The 22,306-nt window shown below is 39.9% G+C and overlaps 1 pseudogene; it reads left to right on the top strand.

The window, feature by feature from the left end:
- Positions 1–103: 103 nt before the first annotated feature.
- Positions 104–19,556, top strand: LOC109024804 (ankyrin repeat domain-containing protein SOWAHC-like; annotated as a pseudogene).
- The last annotated feature ends 2,750 nt before the right edge of the window (positions 19,557–22,306 follow it).

A 22,306-nucleotide genomic window follows, 5' to 3' on the forward strand; every position in this document is an offset into this window, starting at 1 on the left:
ATCTGCCTCTAGGGTTGCCGCTATTTGGATAGAAGTGGGGGTCGGGGTGGGGCATGGAGCATCACCGGTTGCCAGGCCAGCACTCTCTTTGCAACATATTCAGATGGCAGCGGGCAGCTCGGGCACCAGCATGGGCTGGCCGGGCTCCCCTGGACGGCCCTCAGGTCGCTCACAGCATTGTCCCAGGACTTCCTCCGCCTGTGCCAGGTGGGCAAGGTAGGGGGGAGCTTCCAAGGCTTCTATCCCAACTCTACCTATTTCTAGCTATTTTCTCTTGAGTTATTTTGCCTCTATCTCAGTTTTATTTGCAAAAATAGTATATGCAAAATACATCGAGTGAATGTACATCAGGTATATAGAAGATCTGGCAGAAACACTTTTTCTCATGCCCATTTCCAGTCACTATTTGAACACAGAGGCTTCCATGGTTTTGATTCTTTCCACAAAAGGTTAGTTTTGTCTGTTTTCACCATTTACGTAAGTGAAACTATAAATTATATAATTTTTATGTTCATTCACTAAACATGTTTGTGACACTTATCATGTTGCTCCTATTGATTATTCATTAATTTTATTTTGTAATACTCAATTTTATGACTATACCACAGGTTTGAGGCCTTTGCTTGTTTTGTTTTTAATCCATTCCGCTATTGATAGACACAAAAGCAGTTTCTGATTTGAGGCTAACATGAATAAACCTGCTACGAACAAATCAGATATACACGTTTTTCTGTAATAATATTTTCACTTTTCTTGAGTTTAAGTACATAAGAATGGATTTTCTGGGTTATAAAATAAGTATATATTTGGCATTGTATGAAATGGGGAGACATTTTCCTAAGTGGTTGTGCCATCTTAAACTACAATGAAAATGTTTGAGAGAATCAGTTCCACTTTCTAACCAACACTTGATGCTGTCAGTTGTTTTAGTGTTATCCATTCTTATGGGATATAACTGCTGAGTAGCTGTCTGCCTTCCCAATAACACAGAAAATTGAGGGCTCAGAGGACAGTTTTATTTTCATATTTGACATCTTCTATTATTTTTTATAGAAGGGTGATTTGGGTAGTAAAATTGTATTTCAATTTTCTAGGTTGTCTCTGAATCTTACTGGGGTTTCTTGTCCTAAACCACATTCAGAAATTTTCACGACCAACTTCTTTTTATCTTTGTCATACCAGGCCAATGAGGGACTGCATTCCTGAGACTTTTTAAGTACTTTTTGTGTGTATGATGGTCTAATAATCATAGCCTTAAAACTTTCTGGCTGGGCATGGTGGCTCATGGCTGTAATCCCAGCACTTCGAGAGGCCGAGGCGGGCGGATCACCTGAGGTCGGGAGTTTGAGACCAGCCTGACCAACGTGGAGAAACCCCAAATCTACTAAAAATAAAAAATTAGCTGGGCATGGTGGCACATGCCTGTAATCCCAGCTACTTGGGAGGCAGGAGCTACTTGGGCTGAGGCAGGAGAATCGCTTGAACCCACGAAGTGGGGGTTGTAGTTAGTCGAGATCACACCATTGCACTCCAGCCTGGGCAACAAGAGTGAAATTCCATCTCAAAAAAAAAAAAAAAAAAAAAAAGAATCTCAGACTTCTGGGAGACACTGAATTTGTGAATCTGTACAGCATGTCACAATAACTTTTTTTTTTTGAGGCCAAATCTCACTCTGCTGTCCAAGCTGGAGTGCAGTGGCCCATCTCAGCTCACTGCAACTTCTGCCTCCTAGATTCAAGCAATTCTCCTGTCTTGGCCTCCTGAGTAGCTGGGATTACAGGTGCTGCAACCATGCCTGGCTAATTTTTGTATTTTTTAGTAGAGACAGAGTTTCACATATTGGCCAGGCTGGTCTCGAACTCTTCACCTCAGATGATCCACCGGCCTCAGCCAATGGGTGGATTGTTAACTCACAATACGCACCATTGAATACTGAGGAAAATGTATAGCCATCAACACCAGCAGCTGAGATGACAGTTGAGACACCAGAAATGCCCCAGCATGTAACTCCACTTTTAATTCACACACACACACACACACACACACACGTACACTCATGGTAACCAGTTCAGGATGGACACAGAAACAGTCACAGTCTTTTTTTGGGAACACACTCCCCTGTGACACTTAGATCCTAATGCTGACTCCAATTCCCTCCCGGGACCTCCCCTCTCCTTGCAGCATGCTGGGCTTTCCCTTAGAAAACCCCATGTCATTTCATTCAATGGAACATCAATCAGCTTCACCCACAGTGTCTGCATGTCTCTGTCCATAGCAAATGTTTTTATTACTTTAAAATATAGATTTTTACCTTAACTAGCCAAGACTTAGGACCCTTTTTCCAAGCTCTTTTAGATGAAGTAATAAATGCAAATATTAGAGACGTGTATATGTGTATAAATATATGGAGAAAAGATGTTGCCTAGTTGTACAAATTAGCTTTAACAAAACTCCTGATTTAAATTATTTAATTGTGAGAAGGGCTATTCTAACTCAACACACCAATGAAATAAAAGCCTTATCCCTCTGCTCCGCCAAAATATACCATTTAGAGCCTGCGTGTGTGTGTACACACACGTGTGCACTCATCCCCATCTGACCATTTCAAATTATTATTTAAACTAGATATTTTTACTTTGTTGCATAGTAGTAATGGTTTCTGAAATGAAAAAAAAAAAAAAAACAGGAGAATAAAACTGTTTAAATGTATCTCCAGGTGAACGCTGTGGCCACTGCACCGACCCCGCCAATGGCGCCCAGTACCTGCGTCTCAGGAAGAGGTTCTGGCGGGGCCTCCGCCTGAGGCCGCGCTCCTGAGACCTGTCCCGCGTCCACGTGAACGCGGAGCGCAGCATTCACCATCCGCTCCCTGAAACAGCGGTCCCCGAGGTGCTCCACAGGCAGGGCCGAGCTGGGCGAGGGGGAGCCCAGGCCCTGCATGGGCCGCCCTGAGCGGTGGGGACGCAAGAAGAGCTCGCCGGTTCCACCAGCCCCTACCCCAGACGCGGGACCTGGGACCAGAGGGGACCTGGAGCCCCCGCCCCACGGCTGCCAGGAGGTTGACAGGGGCAGCTCCTGGGGGGCTACCGCCCCGAGGCCGTTCCGCCAGAACTTGAGCCACTTGGGAAGGGGCAGCGCCCCGCCCCTGAAGAGGAACCTGTGTCCTGGAGGCAGCAGCCTGGGAGCTCCTCCTCTGAGGACAGGGCAGAGGTGAGTGACTCTGGCGGCGCAGGGCAGGCTTTCCCGTCCGCGGAGGAGGAGAGCTGCGGGGCTGGGTGAGCTGGACCAGGGAGCACGGCTGGCTGCTCTCGGCCTCCGATGGGGAGTGGACAGCTTAGGGGGTTGTCCCCGTGCCAGCCGGTCTGCTGGCCACGCTGAGCTTCATCACCGCCTCACCTGCCTGCGCAGGCGCCTAGCACCGCAGACTGGAGCTTCTGGCCATGCTGGTCAACTTCCCCAATGAGCCTCCGCTGCCTGGGAACAGCAAGGCCATTGCTACACCGCCCTGCACTTGGCAGCCATGTACCTTGGAGATGGTGAAGCTGCTAGTGGGGATGTAGGACGCCGATGTGGACATCAGGGACTACATTGGGAAAAGGGCCTCCCAGTATGTGAGTCAGAGCACCACAGAAGAGATCAAGACCCTGGTGGGAGTCCTGGACAAGGACGACGGGGAGAGCACCGCCAGCAGCGGGGATGGGTACTGGAAGATTTAAAAGGTGCTCCCTCCATCTCATCACCTACAAACTCTCACACGTCCTGGAAGATGGGGGGACCCTCTTCACCATCACCACTTGGCTGAAGGTGGTTCAGAGGCGAAGCCAAGGATTCCAGGGCGCACAGCCTCGGGCAGGACTAATGGACTTAAAAAATACAGGCTCAACAAAATCCACTTCACACCCCAGATGGCTCACATCACACCCTCTTTCAGGGACCCAGAGCAGCCACTGGAAGAGAAGGAGTAGGAACGCTCTCTTAAAGGCCACTTTTCCTATTCCTTCAAATTAAGACCAAAGTCCAATGTATTTAGGTAAAAATAATTTCTTTTAGAAAATGCTAAGGTTTGTCTTCTGAAATTTAATAACAGAAACAAAAAAAGAACACTAGATGTAAGGAAGTGGGACCAGAAAAGACAAACTAAACTATCCTTACTAGGTTGGAATGGATGGGGTGGAGTTCCCATCAGGCTAGCATTCTGGGGAAAGTGTTTTTTTTGTTTTTTGTTTTTTTTTTTTTTGGCGGGGGGGGGCACGGAGTCTCGCTCTGTCGCCCAGGCTGGAATGGCCTTTGACATGTCAGTGTTTTATTGTAAATCGTGACAGACTATCTACATAGAATACTCATGATTTACAATTTGAGATTGTCAACCCAGCCAGTAACCTATGTAGCACTGAATTCAAATACCAGAAAAAGGACCCAGATTCCCTCACCACCTAGCAGAGCTCAAGTGAGCTACACAGCCTGGTAGGGAATGGGGAGTAATTAAAAGGTTGTAAGCAGGTACTACTATAGTCAGATGAGTTTTTGACAGGTTAGTCTAAAAGCACTGAGAAAAGAAAACTGTTGTAGTATTCCAGGTAAGATCATGTGGTCTGTAAAAGGACAGTGTCAAGGATATAGAAAAGAACAATCAAGGAATTTCAAAGGGTAAACTGGATGTGATTATATAGTACCACATCAAATGAACATCAGGCTCAAAGAAGGCACGGGGGAGCAGGAGGCTGCTTTCCCAAGGTACTCTCTTTCCCAGGCTTGCCCAGTAGTCCTGGCAACTGACATATATATATATATGGAAACCATCATTCTGAGCAAACTATCACAACGACAAAACCAAACATCACATGTTCTCACTCATAGGTGGAAATTGAACAATGAAAACACTTGGACACAGGATGGGGACCATCACACACCGAGGCCTGTCATGGGGTGGGGGGAGGTGGGAGGGATAGCATTAGGAGATATACCTAATGTAAATGATGAGTTAATGAGTGCAGCACACCAACATGGCACAGGTATACATATGTAACAAAGCTGCTCGTTGTGCACATGTATGCTAGAAATTGAAGTATAATAAAAATAAAAAATAAAAAAAGTCTTCCTCAAGTTTACCATCAAAAAGTGCTACACATGATTTGCAAGTATTTTCTTCCATCTTGTGAGTTGTCTTTTCACTTTCTTGATGGTGTCCTCTGAAGTGCAAAAATGTTTAATTTTGATGAAGTCCAATTCATCAATTTTTATTCTTGTTGCTGGTCTCATATTTAAGAAAACTTTGCCAAATTGAAGGTCATGACAATTTACTCCTATGTTTGCTTCTCAGGATTTTATAGTTTTAGTCCTTATGTTTATGTGGATTAGCTCAAAATGGGTCCATTTGATCCATTGTTTTTGCATCCATAGTTTTTGTATATGGTGTTGGGTAAAGGTAGTACTCCAGGTTTTGCATATGTTTACATATCTAGTTGTCCCTGTGCCAGTTTTCAAACATCTTTCCCCACTGAATAATCTTGGCACCCTTGTCAAAAATCAGAGTTTATATATGTATGGGTTCATATCTGACTCTCAATTCTATCCCACTCGTCTATACATCTATACTTCTGCCAGTATTATGTTGTCCTTATTACCATTGTCTTGTAGTAAGTTTTAAAGTCAGTAAGTATGAGTTCTCCTACTTTGTTTCTCATTTTCAAAAGATTATTTTAGCTATTCTTAGTCCTTTGCAATTCCATATGAATTTGAGAGTCAGCTTGCCGATTTTACAGAAAACTCATCTGGGATTCTTACAGGAATGAAGTTAAATCTGTAGACGAGTTTAGGGAGGACTGCCATCTTAACAATGTTAAGCCTTCAGTCCATGATCATGGGATATTTTTACATTTATTTAGATCTTCTTTCATTTCTTTCAACGATGTTTTATAGTTTTCAGAGTAAAAGTTTTACACTTCTTAAATTTATTAGTATTTTATTCTTATTGATGCTATGATAAATGAAGTTGCTTTCTTAATTTAATTTTCTGATTGCTCATTGTGAGTATGTAGTACTCAGTTAAATTGTGTCAAATACTATTGATTTTTGTATATTGATTTTGTATCTTGCAACCCTGAAAAACACAAGGGATTTGTGTCTGGCATACATAAGGAACAATTACAATTCAGTAATAAAAAGACAAAACAACCCAATTAGAGATGGATAATTCAAGAATGGATTAAAAAAAACTGCAATACATGCAAACAAATGGAATATTATTCAGCAATTTAAAAAGTGAGCTACCAAGCCATGAAAAAACACAGAAGAATCCTAAATGTATACTGCTGGGTGAAAGAAGCCAGTCTGAAAAGGATACATACTACATGATATTATATGACATTCTGGGAGAGGCAAAATTAGAGAGTAAAAAGATCAGTAATGACCGGGGGTTTAGAAGGAAGAGGAGGGGGAGGAATGACTCAGTGGAGTACAGGAGATTTTTAGGGCAATGAAACTGTTCTACATAATGTCCCTGTCTGACAGCTTTGAAGAGAGCAGTGGTTCTCCCAGCACGCAGCTGGAGATCTGAGAATGGGCAGACTGCCTCCTCAAGTGGGTCCCTGACCCCTGACCCCTGAGCAGCCTAACTGGGAGGCACCCCCAAGCAGGGGCACACCGACACCTCACACGGCAGGGTATTCCAACAGACCTGCAGCTGAGGGTCCTGTCTGTTAGAAGGAAAACTAACAAACAGAAAGGACATTCACACCAAAAACCCATCTGTACATCACCATCATCAAAGACCGAAAGTAGATAAAACCACAAAGATGGGGAAAAAACAGAACAGAAAAACTGGAAACTCTAAAAAGCAGAGCGCCTCTCCTCCTCCAAAGGAACTCAGTTCCTCACCAGCAACAGAACAAAGCTGGATGGAGAATGACTTTGATGAGCTGAGAGAAGAAGGCTTCAGACGATCAAATTACTCTGAGCTAAGGGAGGACATTCAAACCAAAGGCAAAGAAGTTGAAAACTTTGAAAAAAATTTAGAAGAATGTATAACTAGAATAACCAATACAGAGAAATGCTTAAAGGAGCTGATGGAGCTCAAAACCAAGGCTCGAGAACTACGTGAAAAATGCAGAAGCCTCAGGAGCCGATGCAATCAACTGGAAGAAAGGGTATCAGCAATGGAAGATGAAATGAATGAAATGAAGTGAGAAGGGAAGTTTAGAGAAAAAAGAATAAAAAGAAATGAGCAAAGCCTCCAAGAAATATGGGACTATGTGAAAAGACCAAATCTACGTCTGATTGGTGTACTGGAAAGTGATGGGGAGAACGGAACCAATTTGGAAAACATGCTGCAGGATATTATCCAGGAGAACTTCCCCAATCTAGCAAGGCAGGCCAACGTTCAGATTCAGGAAATACAGAGAACGCCACAAAGATACTCCTCGAGAAGAGCAACTCCAAGACACATAATTGTCAGATTCACCAAAGTTGAAATGAAGGAAAAAACGTTAAGGGTGGCCAGAGAGAAAGGTCGGGATACCCTCAAAGGGAAGCCCATCAGACTAACAGCGGATCTCTTGGCAGAAACCCTACAAGCCAGAAGAGAGTGGGGGCCAATATTCAACATTCTTGAAGAAAAGAATGTTCAACCCAGAATTTCATAACCAGTGAAACTAAGCTTCATAAGTGAAGGAGAAATAAAATAATTTACAGACAAGCAAATGCTGAGAGATTTTGTCACCACCAGGCTTGCCCTAAAAGAGCTCCTGAAGGAAGTGCTAAATATGGAAACAACAACCGGTACCTGCCGCTGCAAAATCATGCCAAAATGTAAAGACCATCGAGACTAGGAAGAAACTGCATCAACTAACGAACAAAATAACCAGCTAACATCATAATGACAGGATCAAATTCACACATAACAACATTAACTTTAAATGTAAATGGACTAAATGCTCCAATTAAAAGACACAGACTGGCAAATTGGATAAAGAGTCAAGACCCATCAGTGTGCTGTATTCAGGAAACCGATCTCACGTGCAGAGACACATAGGCTCACAATGAAAGGATGGAGGAAGATCTACCAAGCCTATGGGAAACAAAAAAAGTTGGGGGTTGCAATCCTAGTCTCTGATGAAACAGACTTTAAACCAACAAAGATCAAAAGAGACAAAGAAGGCCATTACATAATGGTAAAGGGATCAATTCAACAAGAAGAGCTAACTATCCTAAATATATATGCACCCAATACAGGAGCACCCAGATTCATAAAGCAAGTCCTGAGTGACCTACAAAGAGACTTAGACTCCCACACATTAATAATGGGAGACTTTAACACCCCACTGTCACCATTAGACAGATCAACAAGACAGAAAGTCAACAAGAATACCCAGGAATTGAACTCAGCTCTGCACCAAGCAGATCTAATAGACATCTACAGAACTGTCCACCCCAAATCAACAGAATATACATTTTTTCGGCAACACACCACACCTATTCCAAAATTGACCACATACTGGGAAGTAAAGCTCTCCTCAGCAAATGTAAAAGAACAGAAATTATAACAAACTATCTCTCAGACCACAGTGCGATCAAACTAGAACTCAGGATTAAGAATCTCACTCAAAACCTCTCACCTACATGGAAACTGAACAACCTGCTCCTGAATGACTACTGGGTGCATAACAAAATGAAGGCAGAAATAAAGATGTTCTTTGAAACCAACGAGAACAAAGACACAACATACCAGAATCTCTGGGACGCATTCAAAGCAGTGTGTAGAGGGAAATTTATAGCACTAAATGCCTCCAAGAGAAAGCAGGAAAGATCCAAAATTGACACCCTAACATCACAATTAAAAGAACTAGAAAAGCAAGAGCAAACACATTCAAAAGCTAGCAGAAGGCAAGAAATAACTAAAATCAGAGCAGAACTGAAGGAAATAGAGACACAAAAAACCCTTCAAAAAATTAATGAATCCAGGAGCTGGTTTTTTGAAAGGATCAACAAAATTGATAGACTGCTAGCAAGACTAATAAAGAAAGAAAGAGAGAAGACTCAAATAGATGCAATAAAAAATGATAAAGGGGATATCACCACCGATCCCACAGAAATACAAACTACCATCAGAGAATACTACAAACACCTCTATGCAAATAAACTAGAAAATCTAGAAGAAATGGATAAATTCCTCGACACATACACTCTCCCAAGACTAAACCAGGAAGAAGTTGAATCTCTGAATAGACCAATAATAGGATCTGAAATTGTGGCAATAATCAATAGCTTACCAACTGAAAAGAGTCCAGGACCAGATGGATTCACAGCCGAATTCTACCAGAGGTACAAGGAGGAACTGGTACCATTCCTTCTGAAACTATTCCAATCAATAGAAAAAGAGGGAATCCTCCCTAACTCATTTTATGAAGCCAGCATCATTCTGATACCAAAGCCAGGCAGAGACACAACAATAAAAGAGAATTTTAGACCAATATCCTTGATGAACACTGTTGCAAAAATCCTCAATAAAATACTGGCAAAACGAATCCAGCAGCACATCAAAAAGCTTATCCACCATGATCAAGTGGGCTTCATCCCTGGGATGCAAGGCTGGTTCAATATACGCAAATCAATAAATGTAATCCAGCATATAAACAGAGCCAAAGACAAAAACCACATGATTATCTCAATAGATGCAGACAAAGCCTTTGACAAAATTCAACTACACTTCATGCTAAAAACTCTCAATAAATTAGGTATTGATGGGGTGTATTTCAAAATAATAAGAGCTATCTATGACAAACCCACAGCCAATATCATACTGAATGGGCAAAAACTGGAAGTATTCCCTTTGAAAACTGGCACAAGACAGGGATGCCCTCTCTCACCGCTCCTATTCAACATAGTGTTGGAAGTTCTGGACAGGGCAATCAGGCAGGAGAAGGAAATAAAGGGTATTCAATTAGGAAAAGAGGAAGTCAAATTGTCCCTCTTTGCAGATGACATGATTGTATATCTAGAAAACCCCATTGTCTCAGCCCAAAATCTCCTTAAGCTGATAAGCAACTTCAGCAAAGTCTCAGGATACAAAATCAATGTACAAAAATCACAAGCATTCTTATACACCAACAACAGACAAACAGAGAGCCAAATCATGAGTGAACTCCCATTCACAATTGCTTCAAAGAGAATAAAATACCTAGGAATCCAACTTACAAGGGATGTGAAGGACCTCTTCAAGGAGAACTACAAACCACTGCTCAAGGAAATAAAAGAGGATACAAACAAATGGAAGAACATTCCACGCTCATGGGTAGGAAGAATCAATATCGTGAAAATGGCCATACTGCCCAAGGTAATTTACAGATTCAATGCCATCCCCATCAAGCTACCAATGCCTTTCTTCACAGAATTGGAAAAAACTACTTTAAAGTTCATATGGAACCAAAAAAGAGCCCGCATCACCAAGTCAATCCTAAGCCGAAAGAACAAAGCTGGAGGCATCACACTACCTGACTTCAAACTATACTACAAGGCTATAGTAACCAAGACAGCATGGTACTGGTACCAAAACAGAGATATAGATCAATGGAACAGAACAGAGCCCTCAGAAATAATGCTGCATATCTACAACTATCTGATCTTTGACAAGCCTGAGAAAAACAAGCAATGGGGAAAGGATTCCCTATTTAATAAATGGTGCTGGGAAAACCGGCTAGAAATATGTAGAAAGCTGAAACTGGATCCCTTCCTTACACCTTATACAAAAATCAATTCAAGATGGATTAAAGACTTAAACGTTAGACCTAAAACCATAAAAACCCTAGAAGAAAACCTAGGCATTACCATTCAGGACATAGGCATGGGCAAGGACTTCATGTCTAAAACACCAAAAGCAATGGCAACAAAAGACAAAATTGACAAATGGGATCTAACAAAACTAAAGAGCTTCTGCACAGCAAAAGAAACTATCATCAGAGTGAACAGGCAACCTACAAAATGGGAGAAAATTTTCGCAACCTACTCATCTGACAAAAGGCTAATATCCAGAATCTACAATGAACTCCAACAAATTTACAAGAAAAAAACAAACAACCCCATCAAAAAGTGGGCGAAGGACATGAACAGACACTTCTCAAAAGAAGACATTTATGCAGCCAAAAAAACACATGAAAAAATGCTCACCATCACTGGCCATCAGAAAAATGCAAATCAAAACCACAATGAGATATCATCTCACACCAGTTAGAACGGCAATCATTAAAAAGTCAGGAAACAACAGGTGCTGGAGAGGATGTGGAGAAATAGGAACACTTTTACACTGCTGGTGGGACTGTAAACTAGTTCAACCATTGTGGAAGTCAGTGTGGCAAGTCCTCAGGGATCTAGAACTGGAAATACCATTTGACCCAGCCATCCCATTACTGGGCATATACCCAAATGACTATAAATCATGCTGCTATAAAGACACATGCACATGTATGTTTATTCCAGCATTATTCACGATAGCAAAGACTTGGAACTAACACAAATGTCCAACAATGATAGACTGGATTAAGAAAATGTGGCAAATATACACCATGGAATACTATGCAGCCATAAAAATTGATGAGTTCATGTCCTTTGTAGGGACATGGATGAAATTGGAAATCATCATTCTCAGTAAACTATCGCAAGAACAAAAAACAAACACCGCATATTCTCACTCATAGGTGGGAATTGAACAATGAGATCACATGGACACAAGAAGGGGAATATCACACTCTGGGGACTGTTGTGGGGTGGGGGGAGGGGGGAGGGATAGCATTGGGAGATATACCTAATGCTAGATGACGAGATAGTGGGTGCAGCGCACCAGCACGGCACATGTATACATACTTAATTAACCTGCACAATATGCACACGTACCCTAAAACTTAAAGTATAATAATAAAAATAAATAAATAAATAAAGAAACTGTTCTACATAATACTGTAATGGTGGGTCCATGACTTTATGCATTTGTCAAATCCAAAAATCTATAAAACACAGTGTGAACCCTAATGTAAACTACAAACTTCAGATATAAGTATCAGTTCATCAAATCTAATAAATGTAGCACAGTAACGCAAGGTGTTAACAGTTAGGAAAACTGGGCGGGGGCACTGTAGGGGAGCATATGTGAACTCTCTGCACTTTTCTCTCTATTTTTTCTAAAACTGCTAAAAAAAAATCTATTATGTTTTTAAAATAAAATGATCCCTAGCAGGAAAAAAAAATGGCAAAAATCTCAACAAATATTTCCCCAAAGAAGATATACACATGACCAATAAGCATGAGATAAGACACTGGACATTACCTTCAATAGGAAAATACAAATCAAAACCACAATGAGATACAATTTCACATATATTAGAATGGCTACAATTAAAAAGTCACACAGTAAGTGTTTGTGAAGATGTGGAGAAACTGAAATTTTAATACACTGCTGTAGGGAATAAAAAATAATGCAGCCATTTCAAAAAGCAGTTTGGCAGTTCCTCAGTTAGACAGTTATCATGCATCTGAGCAATTCTGCTCCTAGATAAATACCTAAGAGAAATGTCTACACAAAAACTTGTACACCAACGTTTATAGCAGCATTATTCATAATAGCCAAAAGGGGTAAACAATGTCCTAAGTGTCCATTAACTGACAAGTGCATAAACAAAATCCAGTGTATCCATGTAACAAAGTATCATGTGGCCATAAAAAGTAAGTACTGATACATGTTACAGCATAGACAAACCTTGTAAGCATTATGCCAAGTGACAGAATCCAGTAACAAATGCCCATATGATAGATAATCCCGTTTGTATGAAACATACATAATAGGGAATCCAGAGGCAGAAAGATTGGTGATTGCCAGTGCTACAACTGCGGGGGTGTAGATGACGGGTTTGGAGAGACAGAATTGAAAGCTAAAGGCACAGGAGGCATGGTGTTGTGGTCTATGCCTGTACTCCTAGCTACTAGGGAGGCTGAGGTGGGAGGATTGCTTGAGCCCAGGAGTTCAAGGCTGCACTAAGCTATGATTACACCACTGCACTCCAGCCTGGGCTGGTCGACTGAGCAAGACCCCATCTCTTAAAAAAAATAAATAAATAAATAGAAATAAAATAAGTTAAAGGGCATAGGATTTCATTTGTAATTTTTTTTGAGGTGGAAAAACAATTCTAAAATTGATTGGAGTGTTGGTTACCAATATCTGTGAATATACTAAAAACCACTGAACTATATACTTCGAGTGGGTGAATTACATGGCATGTGAATTACCAATAAAGCTGTTTTAGAAATCCTACTATTTGCTGTGCTATAACTGCGGCAAAGTACCGCAGGGCAATAATTGCAGAGCCAACCCTACCATTACAGTATGACACAGGAAAACTTAAAACTGCACTTACGATCAAGCTAGATGCAGAGCATATTAGCACAGCAAAAATAAATGACTACACTAAAGACCCATCCTTCAAGGATTACAGAATTTAAGTGCTGAAAAGGAGAGTAAAACTCCTCTGTTTTTTAAAAAAAGGTTAAGAACTCACAACTTAATTAGTCACTTGTAAAATTCTGGATTGCTAAGAGATTTTCAAATATAATTTAAAAGAAAACACACGACGAAGACAATAATGGAAATCTATAGATAAATTTACTATTACCTTTAGCTTCTGAACACACAGCCAAAAATCCATCTTCTGTCACTGCTTTAAACAAAGGTCTGACTCCTTATGTATCTGCCCAGGAACACTTTCTTGTTAGCAGAATCCAGTAAAACAAATGTAAACACACTATCCAGCATACGAATTGTTTGCTCAATTCCTCCTTTGTCATAAAGATGAAGGATTATCTCACCATCCACTTTGGTCTGGTATTCAAATTCAAAACGGTGCTGCACCTTAGGAAGCAATAGCAAAACCAAAACGCTATAGACTCCTTGTGCATTCACTAATAATTTTTTATCACAAAGTTGCTTCAGTATTTCTGGAGCTCTAAAATCATTTCATGCACTTTGGTAATTTAGGAGAATCATAGCATTTTCAAACTAGGGTTTGCTTCAACTCATAATTCTGCAAATTCTGTTCAATATAAAGTTGAACCCATGAAAGTTTTAGTTGCAGTCTGATAAACAGAATATAATGGGAGTGTACCAGAATAGTAACCTGTGGAGGAATGGAAATTCATATTATATATATATTATGTATGTGATACATAAATATTTTTATATATGCAGATTGAGTATCCCTTATCTGGAATGTTTGGAACCAGAAGTGTTTTGGGTTTCAGAATTTTTTTGGGGGGATTTTAGAATATTTGCATCTACATGAGATATCTTGGGGATGAGACCCAAGTCTAAACGTGAAATTCACTTATTTTTCATATATCTTATACACATAGCCTAAAGGTAATTTTATATAATATTTCAAATAATTTTGTGCATGAAACAAAGTTTGTGTACAAGGAACCATCAGAAAGCAAAGGTGTCCCTATCTCAGCTTCCACGTGGAAAATCTGTGGCTGTCTGATGTCACTGACCATCATTTCTGACTCAGAATTTATATGCTACTGATGAGCAATCATTTTCACACACTTATTCACACATAAGTAAAAAATATGACATGCCATTAATACAGTAAAAAATAATAAGCAACACAGTAGCATCACCAGAATACCTGCATCAGCTGTTAAACAGCTGTACAAACAATGGCAAGCTTTCAGGCTCCACCTACAAGGCTGTGTTTTGATTAAAAGGTTACGGTGCATTGTATTTTTTTCTTTTTTTAGGTGAGAAGAAATATCAGAAGAGTTGAGCAACTAGGATGTGAGTCCTCTGAGGCTGAGGAGGCATTCTGCCAGAAGGCTTTTTATAATGTTTCTCCAGAGTCATCTGCCTCATTATCAATGGCTATTGTCTTGGAAGTCTCTCTTTAATTTTATAAACTGACATGACCTCTTGTTCTGTTATGAATGCAGGTAGCTCTAGTCCTTCAATATCTTCAATATCTCTATCACACATTTTCACCATGTCATCTATACCTTTACACTACAGTCCAATTTCTCCAACAGCTTGACTTTCTGTGTTATAAGTATTTCTACTTTTCCTTATCATTGCTGCTCGTAGGGATATCTACAGGCCTTATTGACATTTTCAGTATGTTAACATCACAGAGCAGACAATAAGCAAAAATACACAATGGGTAATGCACTTAGGTCCTGTCTGTGGGGATCCTGCCATTGGCGTGCCCAGCTTGCACATGTGCCATTCTGTGACCCTTTGTGGATGTGCTTACATGGGGAAATCTGAGCATGTGTACAAAAGTTATACTGCAACTGAAGGGGGCTGAGAGGGTCTTTTGTCACTAGAGAACATCAAATAAACTGTGTGTTGTTCACCTACATTTTGACTGGGACATCAAAATCCACATGTAGTATCATGTCGGTGCTCAAAAAGTTTCAGATTTTGAAGTATTTCAAATTTCAGATTTTCAGATTAGGGATGCTCAACCTCTAAATTTAAGTTATGGTAATAGGTTGCCTGGTTGCCATGACATTAAAAAATGTGTCTTCTGCAACTGTAAACTTTTGGTTTGAGAAGACAGTATTGGCTAAGAAGTTCCTCCAGTTCAGCTTCAAAGACCTAGCTATAAAAATGTAAAGCAAACGGACAAACATCATTTGGCATCATTCCCTGAAAAATAAATGGCTCCATCACAATAACAGATACATGATCCAAAACAAAGCTGCTTGTCCTCAGGGGTGGATGACAACGTCCAGTGCTCCCACCACTGCAGTAGCATTAAAACTACTCCTCACTGAGAGATAAAATGATGGTGGCACTTTATTAGTCTGCATGCCCCAAAGGAACAGCAAAGGGACTGTCTGCCACTGCATGCAGAGTAAGAAGGTTTGATTAGGCTACTTCCCAATTCTGACACTCTCCACCATCACTGGCAAATTATGAGGATGAAAAGTCCTTGATGTATTACTCTTTGTATGTCATACTCACATTTTTGGCTGACAGAGAAAGAAGAGGTTTAAATCAGGTGGAAATCCTAGGTTAAGTTTAAAACATGTCTTCAAATCTCAAAAAGTAAACCTATTATGTATGTGCATGACCCATAAATAAGCTTCACACTCCATCCAGCTCACTCCATAATTTGTGAACATTTTGTCTGTAAGCCCTCAATGAAGTGTCCAAAAATGGGCTTTGCCTCCAGTGACTATAAAGCCACTACCTGGTCAGCCCTCTCTGCTCTATCAGGGATGATCTGTAACTAGCAGGTGGGGTCTGGAAACAGTCTTCTGCTGACTGTCCTGGGCTGAACTGCCTGAAGGGTAAGTGACCATAAAGCATGGAAAACTGTCATTAGCTGAAAAAAATAAACCCAGCACCTAGGACAATAGATACATGCCATATACTCCCAAATAGATGACGGGTCTCCAACTTGTTTTCTGCCTCTTAGGAGCTTATAAAACTAAAGTTCACAATTAATGGGGAAGGGAGGAGACAGATGATTTTCATTGCCTTAGTTATAAACTTGCTTTGGTCTATGCTGATCCTGTGTTAAACTGTGAAATAGAATCTATCATCCTGGCTCTCAGAGGCCCTTGACTTCACCCTTTTAGTGCTTTTCTTACTTATTTTCAAACCTTCACCTCTCTCACATTGAAAATCCCAACTCTTAATACCCTCTCTAAAAAACTACCCCTTCCCACCAACCACCACCACCTACCTCACTCTATCATCTAAATCTGTTTCAAGTATAAAAATCTTGGTAATTTATATCTTAACACAAATTACATATTACATTTTCAAAAAGCAAGTTAAGCCTGATTCTAATTGTGGGATGAAAAGTTTTTTCCCTATGAAGAAATTTTAAATATCATCAAGCATGTTGAGAGGTGCTAGCGAGGGCATGGAGCAATGAATCAAATTCCATAGGTGATTGTTTTCTCTATCTTTGTATAAAAATGTCCTTGCCCCAATTAAAGCCTCCACCAAGTATAAAAAGAAAGCATTTGGTGATATTAGCAAGCAACAGATTCCCAAATCTACCTTGCCCACCTCTTTGGCCTAATCTCTGCAGGTAATTTGTTCAAAAAAGAGAAGAGTCCTTTGGGTAACAGATGTATCACTTCCTACTCTCTTAAACCAAACTCTGATGCTGCATCTTAGATAAAAGCCCTCAAATCTGGCCTCCTGAAGTCATGCTGTCATTTAACTTGGCTACAGGCCCCTGATACTCCCCTGCAGGGAGAGAGTCTGCTCTTTGCCCCAGCCTTTACCCCATTCCTACTTTCTTTCACTCAGTACCCCTCCACTCCCAGCACACCTCTGGTGGTATTTTATTATTAGTAGTAAGCTTTATTTTTATCAAAAAGGGGGTTGGGGGTATTTTTGAGCTTATGTTGCAGAATACTTTATATAAGCCTAAAATATGCATTCTGTTCATTAGATTTCTAGCTGCCCCAACTACATAAGCTGAGATGCTTGGTAGAAGCAATGGAACAAACTTCTGTAGTTTTACAAATATAACATTTGACTAATTTAGAATAGAAATTAATTATTTTCAAAATATTTAACTTCTTTTAGCTTTTTAGAAAAAAAAAAAACACTGTCTGAGTAAAACAGGGCACTTCCTATTTCATTTAAGGAGAAAGCCAAGCTGATAATGCCATCATACTGCCTAGCTTTCTCATGCATATGACACTGATTTGACTTAGAAAGAAAAAAGTTTTAATACTCTCTTCTACTTCCCACTAGCAGGAAATTCCATTCTTGCCTTTCCTTTTCACCATTTCATCTACAATCACCCAGAAAAATGATGTCTGGTTCATATTAGGCCCTTAATAAAGGAATAAAGAAATGTGTGAAAGGAATTTCTTGAATAACTATTTTAAAACTTTTTGAACAAGAAGACTGTTATTAAGAGTGTTCCCGTGAGCAGGCAACAAACAATGACAAAAGCTATTATTCAGAGATAAAAATGTCCAAAACATGGTTAGGATATAACTCTCTATCAGTGCATGACAGGTATCTATCAAGAAGTCTCAGAAAAAATACCAAGAAACATCACAACCAAATGCATGAATCTTGAATGAAATCTGGCTCTAAACAAACAAATACCAGCTATAAAGATAATCTTGGTAGCACTTTGAGGGGCCAAGGTGAGCAGATTGCCTGAGCTCAGGAGTTCCAGACCACCCTGGGCCCAGTCTTTACTAAAATACAAAAAATTAGCCAGGCGTGGCGACAGGTGGGCCTGTCGTCCCAGCTACTCAGGAGGCTGAAGAAGGAGAATCGCTTGAACCCGGGAGGCAGAGGTTGCAGTGAGCTGAGATCGCAACACTGCACTCCAGCCTGGGTGACAAAGTTGAGACTCTGTCCCAAAAAAAAAAAAAAAAAAAATTCTCCAGACACTTAGGGAAATTTAAGTATTAACTGGATATTAGGTGGCATTATGGTTTTTTTTTTCTTTTTTGAGACAGAGTCTTGCTCTGTCTCCCAGGCTGGAGTACAGTGACTCAATCTTGGCACACTACAAGCTCCACCTTCCAGGTTCACGCCATTCTCCTGCCTCAGCCTCCCGAGTAGCTGGGACCACAGGTGCCCACCACCACGCCTGGCTGACTTTTTTATTTTTGTATTTTTAGTGGAGACGGGGTTTCACCGTGTTAGCCAGCATGGTTTCGACCTCCTGACCTCGTGATCCACCCACCTCAGCCTCCCAAAGTGCTGGGATTACAGACGTAAGCCACCACACCCAGCCAGGTCATATTATGGATTCTTAGGTTTAATAATGGTATTGATGTTATGGAGAAAAATGTCCTTATTCTTAGGAGATAAATGCTTATATATTTAGGAGTGTCACAAAATCTGCACCATACTCTCAAATGATTTGGCAAAAAACTGTGTGTGTGTGTGTGTGTGTGTGTGTATGTAGAAAGAAAAATCAAGCAAATATGGCAAAACATTAATGATTATTCAATGTAGTTGCTCACTATTCTGTTCTTTTCTGTATGTTAGAATTTTTTTCAAAACAAAAAGCTGGGGAGAAGGAGAAAAAATTCTAAGAGTCAAAGAAACTGTGTAATCCCCATTTTTATCACTTTTTTTGTGACCAAGTGATTTCACTCACCATTTTATTCATCAGTTCCCTATCTACATACTTAGAGCAAATGAGATAACATAGAATGCTTTGCAAAGTAAAAAGCATGATACAGAATATATAATGTCATCGTAACCAACAAGTTCTGAAGTTTAATCGCATCCAGACATCTGGCTTCTTTTTCCCTACCTTCTTATGGTTGTAGATTTCACCATTGTAACAGAGCCACATATATGGATATGTCTTCACTTAAATTGTCTGCATTCCAAACAGCGGGTCAACTACCACCAATGGGTGAAATCCAAAGCAGCAGCTGGTGTATCCATTGACATTCTCAAAACAGGATGCATCTGGACCCCTGTGTACAATCTTCATAGCACACAGACACTAAACAGAAAGGCAGTCATTGCTGCCAAACAGGACCCAAATGCCACACACAGTGCAATGAAGCTATAAGCTCCCTATGGAGAGAAAAGTAGACAAATCAAAAATATTCAATATCCAATCCAAGTCCACGTTAAATCTTGATTCCAGAAACGTGCATAAACCACTTCAAAGACTAAAATTTAAACCATCTTTTCTATAGCGATTTCCCATTTGGTTGGCAGGCATACAGGAGTAGAGAATGACTTAATTTACTTACAAGTATTCAGAAAAGATAGTGACCTCTACATTCAACCAGCTACAGCAGCTTAGCACCCAGCCAAAGCCTGCATCTCTCCCACCTTAAGATTTAGTGGTTGGCTAGAGTTAACAGCATCCAGGCCACATCTATCTCTGCATTCTAAGTTTGCTTCCAAGATAAAGATACAAATGCAGGCTGGCTCCAACCTAGCCAGAGATCCCAGCCCCACTCTCTGCATCCCAAAATCCCTCAAAGACCCAAGAGACTTTCCAGATTTCTACAGTCTCCTCTCAGGTTCCCTTGACAGTTAAATGCCCTCTCTTTACCTCAACTAGCTGCAGGTAGAATATAATGGGTACAACAGAAAATCACTGTAAGTGTAATATGAAGATACACAGCCCTTTTAACCATTTCATTATATTACATCTAGCTTACTTCTAAGTGATTTATTCAGATGTGACTGAAGAAAGTCTAAAGGGAAAAAAAGCAATTTAATTTGATAAATTAAATTATCAATTATAGCCAAATTATTTGGCTATAACAAATTAAACATTTTAAGCTGACAGAAGATGCAAACATTTTAAGTTGACAGAAGATATAAAATGTTCACTATCAAAATGTCACAACTGATAAAAATGTTCTCAAATATTTCTGTCTCAAACTTGCATTGTTCATTAAGGAAGCAAAATAGGTGGGACATACACAGCAATAACATCCCTCAAAAAACAACTTGGCTCATTCCTATAAGCCAGGCAGCAAATACATCATCCTTACATATGTTAATTACCTTCCAATTTCAAATTCTCAACTGTGAAATAAAGGGCCATTTTATTTGGCTGCTGCCAGTTCAAAATGACTGTTTTTATTAAAACATCTCCAACTTGAAAAATATTTGGTGTTTTCTAAAAAACTGCAAATTGCAGCAAATGGCCAGACAATTTGGAATAAACACCCTACAGAAAAAATATATATTCAAGTTTCATAAGTCACTTTGAGCAATCCTTTGAGGATATTTCATTTATATCTAAATGAACCACAAGTTTAGCTGGCTTTTCCAGAAAACCAGAAGCAAATAAAGTATGATTATAATGAAAACCATCTCAAGCAATTTGGAAATGAAGTACCACATGTCCTATGCTGTCCCTTCCATACACTTGACAAAATAGCCTATAACAAATTATTTACTTTGAGATTTAGCAGGAAAATTCCATGAGATTTAAATGAGATGACTACTAATAAGCCATCTACCTTTGACTCTATTCCAATTAAAAATGGGTTAGGAAAGTGCTTTGAAAATCAAGTGTGTTCATCAGGGAATCATTTACCTAAGTCTTCTTAACACTGTTTAGTGAATATTAAGCCTGATATAGTAAATACACGCTAACCACTAAATTGAAGGGGAAAGAGGGAGAACAAAGAGGCATGTAAAGTACACTTACTTTTTCTAGTAGGAAAAAGCCAATTAAAACTATCACCTATTAGTTTTATTGGAATCAGTCTCACAGGAGGTCAGACTTCCTACTGTCGCTACCTATTCTCAATATTTTTCTTATTTCTTCCTAAACTTCTAGAGCCGTGCTGTCCAATAAATATGTGAGCCACATATGTAATTTTAAATGTACTAGTAAGCCCCATTAAAAGAAAAGGTGAAATTAATTTTAAATATACTTAACTCAGTATGTCCCAAATAGTAATCATAGTAATAATTTTAACATGTAATCAACATAAAAAATTATCAAGCAGATATTCTACGCTGTTTTTCCCACTCCAGTGACAAAATCCAGTATATTTAACACAACACATCTCAGTTAGGACTAGCCAGGATTTCAAGTGCTCAACAGTTACAGGTGGCTAGCGCTTACTGAATTGGACACTGTAGTTTCAGTGCATTGAATTTCTATCCCACTTAGCAATAATTAAAACTTCACCCTCTCACCTGACAATTATGTTAAGATTTCAGTAAGTAACCAACTACAGGCAGTTTCAAGCCCTACTTTACCTCTAATTACTCTTACAGCAATACAATGAATCATGAGTTAAAATTAAAAAAAAAAAAACTGCTGTTAAATTATTAGTCAAGCGCCCAGGGCAATGGACAGTAAAGAAATAATGTAGGCCATGGGCCAAGATGACAAAACTGTCCTTTTATTTAAAGCTATAACAATAATCTGAAGCCAGCCCTGTAAAATAGACATCCATTGAAAAAGGCATGCTAGTTCTTTTGCTTTTTTGTATACTTGGCCTCCTGTGTCCCTAAACAGACCTCTTCTCAGCAGGGTTTGCTCAGCAAGTCACTTGTTGAGTCTTGCGGTCTACAGAGGGGGTGGGGAATGGCAGGGGCTGGCATAGGAGTGAGAGGGGAGGAGGCAAGGTGAGGGGGGCCAGGTGAGGAGGGGGGCACTTAAAGGGGAGTTCAAGACCAGCCTCGGCAACATGGTGAGATCACCGCCCATCACCACCGCCATCTCTGGTCTCACTCTGGTCTCACACACATGCACAAATTAAATTTAATTTTAAAATTAAAAAATTGTTTTAAAATAAGTGAAACATTTACATGGATTATGTATACATTCATTTTGTA

Source organism: Gorilla gorilla, chromosome 11 (assembly GCF_029281585.2).
Source record: "Gorilla gorilla gorilla isolate KB3781 chromosome 11, NHGRI_mGorGor1-v2.1_pri, whole genome shotgun sequence".
Classification (NCBI taxonomy): domain Eukaryota; kingdom Metazoa; phylum Chordata; class Mammalia; order Primates; family Hominidae; genus Gorilla; species Gorilla gorilla.